The sequence below is a fragment of the Pimephales promelas genome, chromosome 7, assembly GCF_988280905.1.
Source record: "Pimephales promelas chromosome 7, fPimPro1.hap1.1, whole genome shotgun sequence".
In the NCBI taxonomy this organism is placed as follows: Eukaryota; Metazoa; Chordata; class Actinopteri; order Cypriniformes; family Leuciscidae; genus Pimephales; species Pimephales promelas.
Window position 1 is genome coordinate 36,398,437 of NC_142775.1, and position 16,448 is coordinate 36,414,884.

General features: G+C 38.3%; 1 long non-coding RNA gene across 1 annotated transcript in view; it reads right to left on the reverse strand.

Annotated features, from left to right (window-relative positions):
- LOC148978393 (uncharacterized) overlaps window positions 1-16,448 on the reverse strand; it is a 76,477-nt gene that overhangs the window by 39,810 nt on the left and 20,219 nt on the right. The window contains exon 3 of the long non-coding RNA XR_016169343.1: window positions 10,645-10,819. This is a non-coding gene — a long non-coding RNA (uncharacterized LOC148978393). The remainder of the gene's footprint in view (window positions 1-10,644; window positions 10,820-16,448) is intronic.

Consider the following 16,448-nt stretch of genomic DNA (forward strand, 5'->3'; position numbering starts at 1 on the left):
AGAGGCCTGGAATGACATGAGGGTGAATAAATGATGAAAGAATTTTCATTTGTGGGTGAACAGCTCCTTGAAACAGAGATGGAGTGTGAGTGTAAAGGCCATTGCACACCGAGCACGAAATATTCGTATGCGTATTTTCGTGTTCGTCAGCTTAAAAATTCGTCACGCATAGAAACCTTGCACACCGAGTCCGTTGCGTATTTCTTAAACCTTTGCGGGAAAAAACGCAAAAATACCAAATGGATTCGTCAAGCAGTGAGGATGATTTTTGCCCTCTCTCTTATTGAAAAGGGAAGAAAGAGAAAATATTGCGTCCATCCAATCCTGAAATTGCGCCGAGAGGAAGGAGAGTTCCTTATCAAGGAGTTGCGAATTTATCCTGAGCGATTCAAAATTATTACCTCAGAATGTCAGTGGGACAGGTCGATGCTTTGCTAGCGATTCTGGAGCCACATATTAAAAACAAGACCACCAATTTCCGTGAACCAATCGATTCTGAACGGAGACTGGCAGTGTGTCTGAAATGGACCAGGTATGGACACACACACGGACAAACACACACCCGCGCGCGGCCCGGTGGAAGCGCTGGGCAGACAGAACAGCTAGGCTGTTATTGTGTATATTGTGCCCAAATAATACATTAGTTATCGAATAGGCTGCTCAATCACACCTTATTCGATCCTAAATTTCAATCTGATTGAAAGGGGAGGTTTATTAATTTCATAATCCAATATAGAGAAGAGAACATAAACACTTGATCGAATTGAAAACCGAAACTGAAAGCACGGCGCATATGTGCAATGATTTGAGGACGAGCTCCCCCTGGCCCTGAATTGTCAAAAGACCTCTCAAAATGCTGGCTCTGGATGCGAAAAACGCAGAAAATCGAACCCGATCCGATTAATTTTATGACGGACGAAAGTTTCGGAGGCGGTGTGCAAGCGTGACTGACATAACGTGAGGTCGAATTTTTTTTTTAACGTGCGAAAATTTCGGATGCGAATTTCGGACTCGGTGTGCAATGGCCTTAAGTCGGGTGTGGTGATAGAGAAATGCTCTGCAGAGTTCAGGGAGCAAAAGAGCCAAACTTTTTTTCCGAATCGGCACGCATATACGCAGGGAAAGGCCTCGCCGTGTCTGTCCCTTCCCTAATTAGACCCTTCTGACATTTGTTATCTTAAAGAAAACAGCAGTTGCCTAGACGTTCTGTCAAGCGCACTTGAAACGCAGAGGGAAAATTGAGAAGGCTCCATTTGAAACATCACCGCGTCGCTACCGCTTCTGCCCATGCTGCGCGCAGAAGAGTGACTTAGCAGTGACTCAGATTCATCCCTGCCAAGACAAAGCCACCCCGGCACAGTGATCAGCATCTCTGGTTTAATGAGCACTGCCAGTGGGGCGTCCTACAGTTTACGTCTGAAGTCTCTGCCTCTTCATTAGGCTGCGATTAATCATGTTGCCTCGCGATGAGGCATCGCTTCTGGGAGCTCCAGCAACACTAGCGGAGTTACTGGAAGCAGAGCAGCTCAGCAAACAGACCTTTAGGAGGATCTGAACACGCGGCATGAGAAATGGAGGTGGCCTCAAACTCGTTTCCCTCCAGTCACGTGGCTAGACGCTCAATGATCCGGGCATGGTCGATTTCACAGCGGGAACTGGACCAAGCTGACTGCGTCACGGCCACGCAATCGATCTCATTTATTATGCAAATGTTTCCTGCCTGCTCATTTAAAATATATGTCTGGTAAACTAATTGCAACACCTAAGATGATCATTTGTTAGAGCATCAATTGCGGCTGAACGTGAGACCCTGAAAAACCTCTCAGTCTCACTCAGTCAGCAAGTTTGTAGTGCAACAGAACTCTGTCCTAAAGACGTGCAACAAGCATCTAGTCACCATGTGCCTCTGCATGACGCTACATGTTCCTATATCTCACTCTCTCTCTGTGTGTTGGCCTGTATGACACTTGTTAAATATAGAGTATTGCAGCCCGGGGCAGTTAGCGAATGACGTCGGCAGTTAAAGCCCAGAAAGTCAGCAGAAAAAGGCTCCAGTAATTAAACCGAAAGGTTAAATACTTGATGGAGTGTTTTGTGCAGATCAGAATGAGATAGAAAGAAGAAAGTAATGTATCTCTCTACTTGTGTGGCATTGCATTGTCTAATTGTGGTGCCGTGGTGCGTATCAGACAAGCAAAAGAAAGAATTGAAAGTTAAAAGGACTATGAAAAGTCCAGAAGGATTTGTTAGAGTTGGCTCAAGAAGACTTTGGCTTGTTTTACAGCGACAGCAGTGTCTTCAACTGGTGGCCCGCTTTTCTCTTTAAGGGTGCCTACTGCCTACGCACTTTATGTGGGAATGAGTTGACTCAAGGACCTAGATGAAAGCTGGTGAACTCAGACCTGCACATTCATACAGCAAAAAAAAAAAGAAAAAGAAAACAAATCTAAAAATGATGACCTTATTGAAATGATCAAGAATATTCACAGTGAGGAATTGTCAGGAACGTAGAAGGAGAGAGTGGAAATGGACCAGCACACGCAATATTCAATTTCACTGCATTAGAGGTTAAAAACTATTTTTAATAAATTGGTCTTGAGATTATTTTTCATGGACGCATGAAGTCGTGCAGTTCCCATCAAGTTCATACAGGTGTCCAGAGGAATAAACACTGGTGTAGTTCATCATATGAACAACATTTTCCACAAAGTTTGACAACTAGAATGTGTCCAAGACATATCTGCAGTATTGCTTCATATTTTAAAACCTAACAAACTTAATTTAAAAAGGGTTTGATTGAAGAAAACAAATGCAATTGTTTGGATATATAATGTAATGGTACTATGGGGTTTGGGGTGGGAATGTTTCTTTTTGTATACAATATTATATAATAATTAATATAATAATATAATATATATATATATATATATATATATATATATGAAGAGTTCAGATGCAAAAGCCTCTAAATGCCATTTGAAATTTTCTTCTAAAATGACCATTTTTATCAAGCTTGTATATTTAAGTTCAGTAATTTCACTTAAATGACAATTATTAGGTAATCTTCATTGCCATTTAAGTGAAATTACTGAACTTAAATATACAAGCTTGATAAAAATGATCATTCTAGAAGAAAATTTCAAATGGCACTTAGAGGCTTTTGCATCTGAACTCTTCATATATATATATATATATATATATATATATATATATATATATATATTTATATTTATATATAGATATATTTATATAAATATAAAGTACCTTTCTTAAATTTAAATTCACCTAAGGTGACGGTAAAGGTATTTATAATGTTACAGAAAGTTTCTATTTCAAATAAATCCTTTTCTGCTTTTTATTCAATAATCAAAAAATCTTGGAAAAATGTATCCAAGTTTTCAACATTACAATAAGATAACAATAAGACATTTTTTACTACCAAATTAGCATATTATAATTATTTCTAAAGGATCATGTAACACTGAAGACATATAAAAAAAAATTGTTGGTTTAACTTAAAAAAAATTAAGTAACCTGGTTGCCGTAAAAATTTTAACTTTATTGAAATGGAAAAATTGAGTTAATATAATGAAGGAAATTAATTTAATCACCAGAAACTCAAAATATTATGTTATCGGAACTACATAAATTAAGTTGATTTGACAAAAGAATAAATGTTGTGATTACAAATTTTACAGTGTGGAGTTGCTATCAAAGGGTAAATTACATTTTAAAATATTTACATTTTATTTTTTTATCATCACAAGAGACTTTCATAAACATAAAAAATAAAAATAAATCATACCAACCCTAACCTTTTGAACAGTAGCGTATATTCTACTTGGCTGTGATTGTGTTGTATCACTTCTCATTTTTGCTTTTGGTGTGGGCAGGCGAATGCCTTTTCGCTGTAAAGTTGTCGGTTAGGACTCTGTGTAAAGCTTCACCTGCATGAAGTGAGAGCCGATAATGAGCTGTAGGATTCGTCCCAAGTACAGACAGCCCATCCACCGCAGAGTGTAGGCAACGGCCACAGTCAGAGAGCACGGCTGGGCCAGGACACACTGAGTGAGACCTGTTAGAGCCTTATTAAAGGTTGGCGACCGGGGCTGGGTATTTTCAGACTGACGCGTTAATTTCCAGCAGGACTGTGGCTCATTGTGGAGTGGTGGGCTCAAAGCTTCGCAAAGGCCACACATGCTGTGCAGTGAAATGGATGTAAACACAGTAGAGGGTTTTGGACTACTTGCAAGGTGATCAGCCAAACCACTCTAAGGGCTGGCTCTTGTTGGTGCCATGCCACCAGGCACTGACAGTGTCAACATCATTACTGTCAGATGCAATAAATGCCTGGGGTTCTGAATATGAACCGTTCGGCAGATTTGCCCTTTTCTCTGTCTGGATCACTGCAGTAGACCTTCACCTTTTCTTAAGCTGGCTGTCATGGAGTCTGTTGTGTCTGAGCACAAGAGGTCACAGACTGTTCGTTCTTTAGACTAACTCAAAAGTAATTTTGAAAAAGTAAAACACTATATATATATATAGACCATTTTGCAAGATGCAAACATCACTGGTCCAGAAGCACTTCCTGTTTACACATATATGGACAAACCCAACCGTTGGGTTAAAAATGTAATGCTGTGTTCGTCCATATTTTACCCAAATTGGATATAATATTATTATTATATAGAAAAGTTACTGTAGAATCAATTCATCAATATGTAGACCATTCTTGGGACTCTAAATATGTTTGGTTCATTTTCTCTGAAGAGAAAGTGTAAATTTCTTATTTTGTCAATGTTTCCAAGTGCACTATCATTCATAAGTGAACAAAAAAAAAAAAGATTGAGTCAGATAATTTAACTACATTTTGATTTCATTTAATGTCATTAAAATAGATTCATATTTGTTTTTACCTTCTGCCTTTCACATCACAGCTCAGTATAATTTGAAAGTTTTGGGTCAGTATTGTCATGACATCCTGTGGCTCTGATGATTGGCTCAGAAAGCCTGAGCACAGATGCCAACTGCTATTGTGATGAATGGGAATGGAATAGACCTCTTTAGCTTATCTCCCTCTGTCCTGCTTGCAAATTAACTGTGAGAACAGATGTCCAGTAAACAAGACAAACAAAAGGGTCATGTTCCTATACTATGACATCCTCGATTTGTTACCATATCCCAGAGACAAACAGCATGTGGCAATCATGCGTACTGCATAGTACCCCTTGCTTATTTAAGATTATATAAGTAGCATAACACTACATAATGTACAGAAAACTTTTTTTTTTCATGAATATATAAAAAAAAAAAAAAAAAAATACTGATTATTGCTTAGGGACCAAGCATTTAAACTCACTTAAATGGAGTCATGTGGAAATGTATTTTTATAATACCTAATGATTTACATTTATTTAATAACTGGTTTGGCCTCTGACATCATTTAGTGCGGCATATGATGACATGCATCTTGATATCGATATTTATCTTCCAAACAAAGCTATCTGTTTGATGCAAAAAAAATAAAATAATAATTATTATTTATTTTTAAATAATTATTTAAAATAATTATATAAAATAAATAAAAAAAAATGTTGGTATTTTTAATATGTTATAATATGTTGTGAGTGTGAGACATAAGCCACATTTCCATTTCAGATTTGCGCAAAACGTTTGTGATATTTTCTAAATGTCGATAAAAAACTATTGCGAAATGACGCCGTTTCCATTAACCGATGTTATGCGACTAAATGTATTTTTTTCCTCTTGCGATAACTCATTCCACGGATCTTGGGATGTTTACATATTTATATATCCCAGTCACCGCACTAGCCATTTTTTTAATCGAAGGAGACATAGGCTTGTTATCCAAGTATTAATGGCAAGGAAAGCCCCTTGTACTTGGGAGAAGCACAAATTGAGATGTTTCTGGGATTTTCTCTTTTACTGCATCTGTCCAAACATACCACGTCATCTTTAAAGAATGATTGACTTATGTACGCAAAGTGACCTATATAAATGCAAAATGTTCATTTTTTTGAATTGCCTGAAAACCACCTCAAGTGAGCGCGATATATAAGAGTTTTTGTGAAATTGACGTTTTTCCGTTGGACCAATTTCAATTCGCAATTTAATTTGCGCAATTTGAAGGGTAATGGAAACGTGTGTGGCTATAGTCAGTTTTATGTCGATAAAAAACACAGGCCGATATTGATGTTTGCAGATCCTCTGGCCAAGCATTGACTGAAATGAGAAGCTTCATCTCAATTGTCATCCTTGTCTTTACAAGAATCATCTCACAGGAGATAAATTGAGCTGTCAGTTAATGACCGACTGAGTCGAAGCTGAAAACCACTGAAGACAGGAAACATTTGACAACAGACCTACCCTGAAATTAAAACAAAAACTTACCTTACTCAATTGTCAGATCCAAGTGGTTTCTTTTTAATCATTAACCGCAAAAAGTGCTGTGATTTCTACAAGATCGGACAACATTTCCCTACCCTTTGCTTCGGTTTTCCAGAAATCTAGGTCATGTACAACTTTGAGAATGGAAAGACGCATCACAGGAGTATCTAACTGACAGATTTTTTTATAATAATGTCTTTTTGTGCCTTTGTCGGATTGAAATTCATGAGATTCATCCTGCAAAGCATCAGACTCAGAAATTTAGACAGCTCCTTTGTTCCAAAGTTCTCAACTGCGGACAATGTATTCCAATTAAAGCTTTTGGCATTGTTCATGAATACTTGAATTATTTGTTTCCAGTAAAGATGTGAGTGAACACCCTGTTATTTTAATCTGTGGGGCAAATCACAAAGGAGTCTGGCTGCTCTGGCTGTCTGGATATTCGCTGTCTCTGAAAAGAAGGTGACAGACACTTTAGTGTACTTTAATTGTGGCAAATTAGTGAGAAGCCTTTAAAAAAAAATGCACCAGTCCACATACCCATCTATTTAAGGGCTCTTTGTCTGCCTAAACCACAAACAGGAATGAGAATCTATGATGCCTTCAAAATGCACACCTTGTTTTAGAAGAGGATCATAGAAGTTGACAGACAGCTGAAAAGCTATTCAGTGATTGAATGCGCACAGCTTTGATAGATCCACATTGTTCATCACCTAACCAGTAGGACTTTCGTTTTAGATGTAATATGACTCAAAAGAAGTGCTTAACAGGCTCGCTGTGCATGACTAACAGAGCTTAAGGTGTCCACCTGTATTTCAATCGCTACTTTTCATCCCAACCAGGCCTAGCTTAGCCTTCCGAGTCCCGACCCTGAACATCTGGCACCTGCAGAACAGAGAGAAGACTATATATATACTGTATATATATACACACACACAGGTATATTTAGAGGGTATGCATTGACGTCACTTAAACCCCAGAACACTCCCCCCCTGCCGGACTGAGTGGCAAAAGAGACTGATGACTGCTCATGACTGCATTTAATATAACCATTATTATTTCACACTAAAGGTTTGACTCGATACAGTGTTCCTTACAACTTAGCAAAGATCCAGTGATCCATGGATATTGGCATGCAGCCAGGAATCGAGTTTCCTGACATTTATATGTGCCTGATTTCAAGGCTGGGGAAATACATAAAGCTAACTTGCCTGTGAACGCTTTCTATAAATACAATATAGGTTTGTCTAAATCTGGGTGATCAATACACTCACCTAAATTATTATTAGCAACACCTGTTCAATTTCTCATTAATGCAATTATCTAATCAACCAATCACATGGCAGTTGCTTAAATGCATTTAGAGGTGTGGTCCTGGTCAAGAAAATCAATTGAACTCCAAACTGAATGTCAGAATGGGAAAGAAAGGTGATTTAAGCAATTTTGAGCGTGGCATGGTTGTTGGTGTCCGAGTATTTCACAATCTGCTCAGTTACTGGGATTTTCACGCACAACCATTTCTAGGGTTTACAAAGAATGGCGTTAAAAGGGAAAAATATCCAGTATGCGGCAGTTCTGTGGGCGAAAATGCCTTGTTGATGCGAGAGCTCAGAGGAGAATGGGCCGACTGATTCAAGCTAGATAGAAGAGCAACTTTGACTGAAATAACCACTCGTTACAACCAAGGCATGCAGCAAAGCATTTGTGAAGCCACAACACACACAACCTTGAGGCGGATGGGCTACAACAGCAGAAGATCCCACCGGGTACCACTCATCTCCACTACAAATAGGAAAAAGAGGCTACAATTTGCAAGAGCTCACCAAAATTGGACAGTCGAAGACTGAAAAAAATGTCACCTGATTCGTTTCGTTTTCTGTTGAGACATTCAGATGGTAGAGTCAGAATTTGGCATAAACAGAAAGAGAACATGGATCCATCATGCCTTGTTACCACTGTGCAGGCTGGTGGTGGTGGTGTAATGGTGTGGGAATGTTTTTAGGAGGTACTGTTACATTAAATTACATTTACTTTAATAGGTAAGAAAATACCAAAGTATATTTACCTAGGCCTGAAATGGCAAGATGTTTCAAAAACACTCTCCCTGTATTTAATTTTTCAGACAAACAGTGTTACTGCTTCTGTCTCACACCACTGACAGAAAACTGCCTTTACCTGGTTAATTTGCATGGACTGTGATCATCAGGATGTGTTCTTGGCACATTTTAGGCCCCTTAGTGCCAATTGGGCATCATTTAAGAGCCACGGCAATTTGTTGTACCCTTCTCAATTACGTTTTAATTATTACAGGCCGTTTTCTAGTTGCCTTTCAGAAGGCTTGGAATGTAGCGCACACAAGTCTAGACCAATTTTTTTGGTGTGCGTGTGTTTTGTCCATGTGAAGATTATTAAAATATTCTACATTGTTATCTACAGAGAGAGATAACAGCATACAGATTCATAACAACATGAGGGTGAGTGAATCATGACAGAATTTTCATTTTGGGTGAACGATTCCTTTAATATCGGAGACTTCAGCACACCTGAATGATATTAGCAGGTTAAAAAAAAGGGTGGAAAGGTACACAGTAAGAGGAAGGCAATCATTTAGCGAAACTGCAATTCGATCAGAATCTATCTGTCTTTCGTGGACAGTGCTTGGGGAAAATAACAGTGCCTTAAATGTGAGATGTATTTTCAGCCGTCTGGATGTGGATCCAACATGTGGTTGACATGAAATCCAGACGGCAACACGGAGAAGGCTGCACCCTGCAATAAAATGAAATCCTGACATAGATTCTTCTAGAAAAAAAAAAAGAAGGAGATTCCTAAAAAGTTCCTTTGTACCTTTTAGAAACCCCTGTGTCTGTTAGACTAGCCCAGCCTAGAAATGTGGGGGAAGAATCGCTGCAGACTGTGATGGAGAAAGATCCGCCTGCAGGATTAGTTTTAAGAACGAGGTGGAGGGTGGAAGTGGGCAGAGTGGCCTGGCACAAAGACTCTTCCTTCGCGAGCAGCCAACAGAACGGCCTCTGTGGCCACTGTGGCATTGCCGAAATGTCTCCTCAGACCAAAGGCAGGAGACGGCTAAATTATCCAAAACATGTTTCACTGGGAGCGTTTGTCTCGTGCTGCAGTTCCCAGGAATAACAGAACTATTCAAATATTTGAGGGATGTTGATGCTGTAAAGATATGCATGTCCCAATAACATTTGAAGGCACCTGACTCGTAAATCTAGAAAAATGAATGCTTTCCTGGGCTTGTTTTGTGAGCTTGTCATAAAAGAGCCATGTTTTAATAATTCACATTGTAATTCAATATGAGACACATTTCAGCCAAAAAAAAAGCATCAGAATTTCAGCAGTTAAGAATGTTGCTCAAAAAAGATGATACTTTTGGTAGTGTGGTGTTTTATTGATTCTTTTGATATGGAATGCAATATGAGAATATTTCGAATTAACATTTCTCTTGTTGGCCACGCTTTTGAAATGTATTTAAGTATTTTTATGTAACCCCATCCACCAACCATTTACACTAGGTCAGAGTCTTTGATAGGGACCCGAGTTCTTTTATTATTTTCTATGATTATTTATTATTTATTATTTCGAGTTCTTTTATAATGATATTTTAACCCTGTCTTCTAATAGGTTAACTTCCAATGGATCACTTTATACAAGCAGTCAGTTTACTTATAGTGCATGAGTTGTTTACATATTACATTTTAAACTGCAAAAATACACACACACACACACACACACACACACACAAATAAAGCAAATAAAACTTGTATTAAATGTCAATGGGATTGAGACTTTGTATTTAAATGAAATTAAATAAAATTGGAATTTGACAAATGTAAATAAACTGAAACAAATAAAATATGTCAAAAACAACCCTCTGTGATTGTCTTACTTTTAACAGCAACTAAACACTTTTGTACAGTATCACGCCCGGATATTCAATTTTAAGTCACTTTATGAATTGATTTAACTCACTAAAGTTAACCATATGAGCATGAATCTTAACTTATAACTCTGTATAACTTTTGCAAGCTTTATTAACCCTTTTAAGCTTTCCAAATACTCAAAAAAAACAATCAAAATAAAAGGGAAAAAAACACTGTTATGATATCGTTAGTGCACTTGAATGTTTACACAGGCCTGATTCGGAGTAAACGAAACTGGCCCCTTCGCTCCAGAGATTAAACAAAAAGATCGTTTGAGTTAACTGGTTACCTCAATCTGGTTGCTAGTTTGCGTTGAAACACATTCGCATTCATCACACTGAAATGGTCCTGAGTCCCACGTGATGCGATGTCTCCGTGGACAACAGGCCTGCCCGTCACTGGACGACGCTCACCGGACGCTCACTGGATCTCCAACCCGGGAAACGAAAGTCTGCGTTTTTATCCTGAAGCACTCGGATTAAGCAGATGACAACAACAGTTTCAGTCTAGAAAGTATGCTAACATGCACAGCGTTAAACTCTGGCCGAGCCAAACATGCAACGACAGCAAACTTACATGAAACAGTCCAAAGTTATAACAAGTCACTTCCTTAACGAAGAAATATGAGCATTACTTCTGATTACAAGACAGCTTCTTGTTTTAAACACTCAAAGACATCGCTGAAACTGCGTTTTTTTTTTCTCTCATCTCTCCCTCTCGAACTCTTTCTCGAACTTTCTCACTTCTCTCACGAACTTTTTCTGTTTCCCTCCCCTCCGCAAATCTGATTGGATCACAAACTTGTCAGTCTCTTAATTGACCAATGCACATCAACTCACAACTGAAAATGAGGTGTATGCATGAAAAAAAAATACATATTCACCAAACTTATTTCAAATTACAATGAAATAAAATAAACATTTTATCATAATTTCACCCTCAGTAAATATAAAATAACAAATATATAAATCAGGTTTACATAATACTTAGCAATTGTAGCATTGCATCTATTGTAGATATACATTGTAGCAATAGATATTGGATTTTACACAAAGGATAAATGCAATGTTATGATTTCTTAGAAGATACGTTTTTTTAGGGCTGTCAAACGATTAATCGCGGTTCTTTTGAGAGCCTCATTATTTTTGTGCTAGATAAATGCTGCTTTTACTGCAAAATAAATTGTCATCGAATAGTTGTTGGTTTTTTTTTTTTTTTTTTTTAAAGACATGTTCTCATTAAATAGCTTCATTGTAGCTGCTGTTTTAAAAGGGCAACATGGATGTTAAGCATGATAGTTTAACTAGTTTAAATTATGAGTGGTTTCTAGCTTGGGAAGGTATGGTTTCAAAATAGCTTCCTCAACACTGAAACCAAAAGCCTTGATTGGTGTCATTTACTGCCCTCTGTGCTTCTGACCAATAGACTTGAATTATCAGCGGTCTGTGCCCAGCTGGCAGCTCTGTATCTTTCCTCTATACTCCAGAGATCCTGTTCATTAAACAAACCCTGGGAGGGGGCAGCCGCATGGCTCTGCATTAGCAGCTTTGTTCACTGGAAAAACCACCTGGATTGTGTTTTCGCATGCTATATTTAGCCTCACCTCTAAATGTGAACCACCTGTGCTGGACTAAGACAAAATTTCCCAAAGCTGGCTGAGAGATGTGGCGGCAGAGCTGGCAACACGTGCACCAAAACCAACAAATGCCAACTTTAAATTAAATTCCAGTTCCTTGAGCAGCAATGGGAAAGCATTACAGGTCAACTAATTTAGGAATGACAAGACAAATAAAACCACCTCGATGTTTACTGCTAAAATTTGATTTGAAACTGTGTATTGTTATCAACAAAACCTGCGTGCAAATATACATTTGATGCATTTTAAAGAAATCTCTTATGCTCACCAATGCTGCATTCATTTGATCAAAATACAGTAAAACATTGTGAAATATTATTACAATTTAAAATAACTGTTTTCTATCCGAATATGTTTTACAGTGTCTTAGGTAAGGGCTGTTTTTCACCTAATTTATTGTCCATCAGATGAAAATCATAAGTCTGATCTCTTAGAAAAATAACAGCACACCTCTCCTCAGCAAGCCGCTTGGTTTGAGGAATCATTCACGTCTGTAACACAAACAGTGCAAGACAAATTGCACACGGAGCTTTTTTTTTAAGATCTTGAGCAATATTAATAGTGATGTTTGCCATAGAGAAAAACTTTGCTGTTTTTGCGTGAAATCGGCCTCAACTGTAAAACTGCTTCAGCATCATCCATCACTGCCTGCCTTCTTCCTCTGCAGCTGTACTCTGAGATTTATATCATTATTTTAGAAAAAGCATGGCCAAAAGTGGAATGTTGCTTTCCTTTGTGGCATTAAATACACACATGGGTAATATCACTTGTTGCTCCTTTTTTTTTTTTTAGATTTGTGTTTTATAATAGCTTTAATGAGAAATTATGCATATATATTTTTCCAAGTACAGTTTTTTAACTAAAGTCATTTTGTAACTGTGTCAAAGGAGAGGGCAAAACCAAGAAAAAAAAAACAACAACTTTTTTTTACTAAAAAGAACTGGAAGAAGAAAACCCCAAATGCATGTTGTAGCTCTCAGAAGCCATTAGGACGATGTAAAAATGGATCCTTTGAACAAGTAAACGAGTGTTGAAATGGCATCCCAGAAACGGAGACCCCACACGCAGCTGGGTGAGTCATATTTGCTCGGCAGTTTAGTGACCTTATTGCACGTCTAACAGGTCATTTATTTTTTATTTCAGTAATTACTATCCAATGACATTATTAATGTTGGAAGGACATAAAACTTTATTTATAGCCCTTCACATTCCAATCTCTATTCACCTTCGTTTAAACGGAATTTGATTATACATTGCACGCCGGCCACGTTTTTGCATCTACCATGAAGCGTCTGTTTGACTTCAGCCCAGAAGTTGTTGTGACTTGATGTCAGGTGTCCACTACGGGAACTTTGTTAAATGTTTGGCGCAAAGTTTGGAAGTGTACCTGGAATAATTTGTTCTTAAAATAGAACGAGGCGTTACCCTCTTTCCTGCCGGTCTGTTTGATGCTGACACAACCTGATGAATTACAACTTCACTGGAAATTATGAAGATGGAGAGAAAATAGAGTCATTTTGTGTAATTGTGGTAAAACTATGAGCAGGCCGGTCGTGTTGGGAACTTAAGTGTTTTGGGGTGTGATTATTTTTAGAAAGTAACTTTTTTGTTCCATTAACACATGCTTGTTGTTCTTCTTCTTCTGCTTTTGAGTCTATGGCAGCCCATAGAATCGCTTCCAGGAAAGTTATGAAATTTGCCACACAGATAGAGGACAGTCTGAACTGTCATCATAGCGAATTTGTACAATCCCTCTAGTACCACCAACTGTCCAAATTATTTTATAATTATTATTATACTAATAACATTTGAACAATAAGGGACAGAAATCAAATATTTGTTCCTCTCATTCCTTGACGATTCGATTGCACCCTATTATGTCATGAAAATGTTTCTGCCATTTTTAATTTTCTGAAAAACCTACTTTTTTAAACTACTCCAAGGTCTTTGATAGGATTTTTCAACACTATCTCACGACCAATTCGTACGAATTCGACGCATGATTAAAAAGTGGCTAATTCGTACTAATTCGTACGACCTCACTCGTACTAATTCGTACGATTTGCCTAAACCCATGTGATGGTTAGGTTTAGGGGCAGGGGTAGGTCATTCGTACGAATTCATACGAATTGGCCAATTCGTAAAATATGTACGATTTAGAAAAATCGTATTAATTCGTACGAGTGAGGTCGTATGAATTGTTACGAATTAGCCACTTTTTAATCATTCGTCGAATTTGTACGACTTGGTCGTGAGATCGGGTTGGATTTTTACGAAAATTTAAACCAAAACGTTAAGGAATTCAAGTTGATTGAACAAACTGTTCTCAAAGCTATAGATGAGGCTATATAATGCTTTAGCGTTTGGTGACTAAACTTGGTGTGTGTTATGACAAGCATGACCTGACGCTATACCTGCACAGTTTTGGCGCAGAACCACCTAGTTGTCAGGAGATATGAAACTTTTTTTGGCCAAAATATTAACAAAACTGGTCTCTTTAGATTTGGTGCAGCATGCTGAGACGAACGACACCCAATTTTCCCATATCGGCCATTTTGGGCATCGGCCATTATGAATTTTGTCGTTAAATGCTATATTTTACGAATGCATTGGCACATAGATACCAATGAACATAGATACCAATAGATAGAACATAGATACCAATTTTGCCCTAGTCAGACAAACTTCCTGTCCGACATTTTGATTTTATTTTAAAAATCAAACCAACGTTGTCAAGTTGTCATGACAAAGACACATGACAGGTTATGATGTTTTGGTTTATGTCAAGATGTGACACTTAATGACAGTTGTCACAAACATGCAACATGTGTCATGTCGTGATTAAAGGTGTCATGTTAGTCTTATGCACACCCCTTCAAGTAAAGTGTTACCAAATTGCTGCGGGGCTCCATACAAATGTTTAGCCAGTGGCTTTTGCTTGCTTGCTTTATTTATTCTTTTTGACACCTCGTAAAAGCATTAAAATGGACCAACAAATTCTCAAAATACAGCTCGGAATTGTCATTAATGAAGTTTTTGTGCATTCTTATGATGTCCCACCAGTCAGCATCAATACAGTATGCACAATTCTTCTTTAATATACCAGAATTGTAGGCATGGAGAAAGATGCTTTTTTTTTGTACTGCATAATTGTGTATCTACTAGCAGAAACGGTCATGGCAATTGCATACATACGTGCAAATATTACATGCACAAAGTGTCCAATGGGATTTATAACACATTCCTTCCTTTCACTTTTCAGAAAGTTCCAGATTAAAGCTTTCCTGTGGTTGGAAGAAAGAAAAAAAGAAAATCTGGCTCCCACACCCATCCATCCACCCAGACAGTACCATCCGCACACTGAGTCTGGTAAAGGTCAGCATGTTATGAATATTGTAAACATAAACTCCTTTCGCTCAGCTGCATGACTTTGCATGCATCTGATGAATGATGTTCCATTCATTTAGGTGTGATGTTCCACAGTCCAGATCTGCTATGCAATTAAACCGCTACTGTGATTCAACAGAAACCACTCGCAATTGCACCGAGCCAGCTTTTAAAATGAGGTGCTTGTATGATGTGTTCTTCCTACTGTAGGAATCCAGCACTGCTGTTCAGTGGAAAGAGAACACCAATCCGCAAATGCATTAACAGGACATTGTCGCTCCGGGACTGGGATCTGACAACTTGTTGCAGGCCGTGAGATGAAGTGTTGGGATTTGCCCAGTCACCATTCAGTGCTTCAGAGGAGGGCCAAAGACTGGCACTTTGGTGCTCCACCTTTGTCAGGATACTCAGCCAAAATGAGTTATTGTCCTGGAAGATGGGGACGATTTTACCATCTGTCAGGCAAATCCGCCTGGACAGGCTGGGCCGGGGCTTTGCTGGCAGGCAGATGAGAGGCTGCTACCACTGAAGACTAATTAGCACAAATAAGCACCTCCTGAGCTCCTCAATCCTATGACAACTCAAGCGAAAAATTCAGAAGACAAGGTTGGCAACGTACAGTTAAAGCACAATCTGAATCAGTCAAAGACCCCTACAGAGTTTTCCTCCTTTCCTTTTCTCTGTTTAGCCACATACGATTTACCATACCCTTTGCCCTCCTTTCATATTCCATGTTGGCCACAGGGGACTTTGAATTCTTTCCTTAAAAAATGTGCATAAATGAGACACTTATTGAATATAGACATACACATAATGTGGATAGCATCAGATCATTTGGGTTTAAAAACATTTTATGGTAAGTATACTGAGTTTATATTGAGAACCTACTCTGACTTTTGATTGCAGATATAACGGAGGCCAGCTAGTAAGAGCTGAGCGGGTAAATCTCACTTCACTGGCCTCCAGAGGCATATTAGCAACTGATGCTAGACGCCGCGGCCTTGTTATTGCTCCCAACTTCCATGCTGGAAACACCGGTTCGAATCCCACTTGGAGAATTGGTGCCTTGA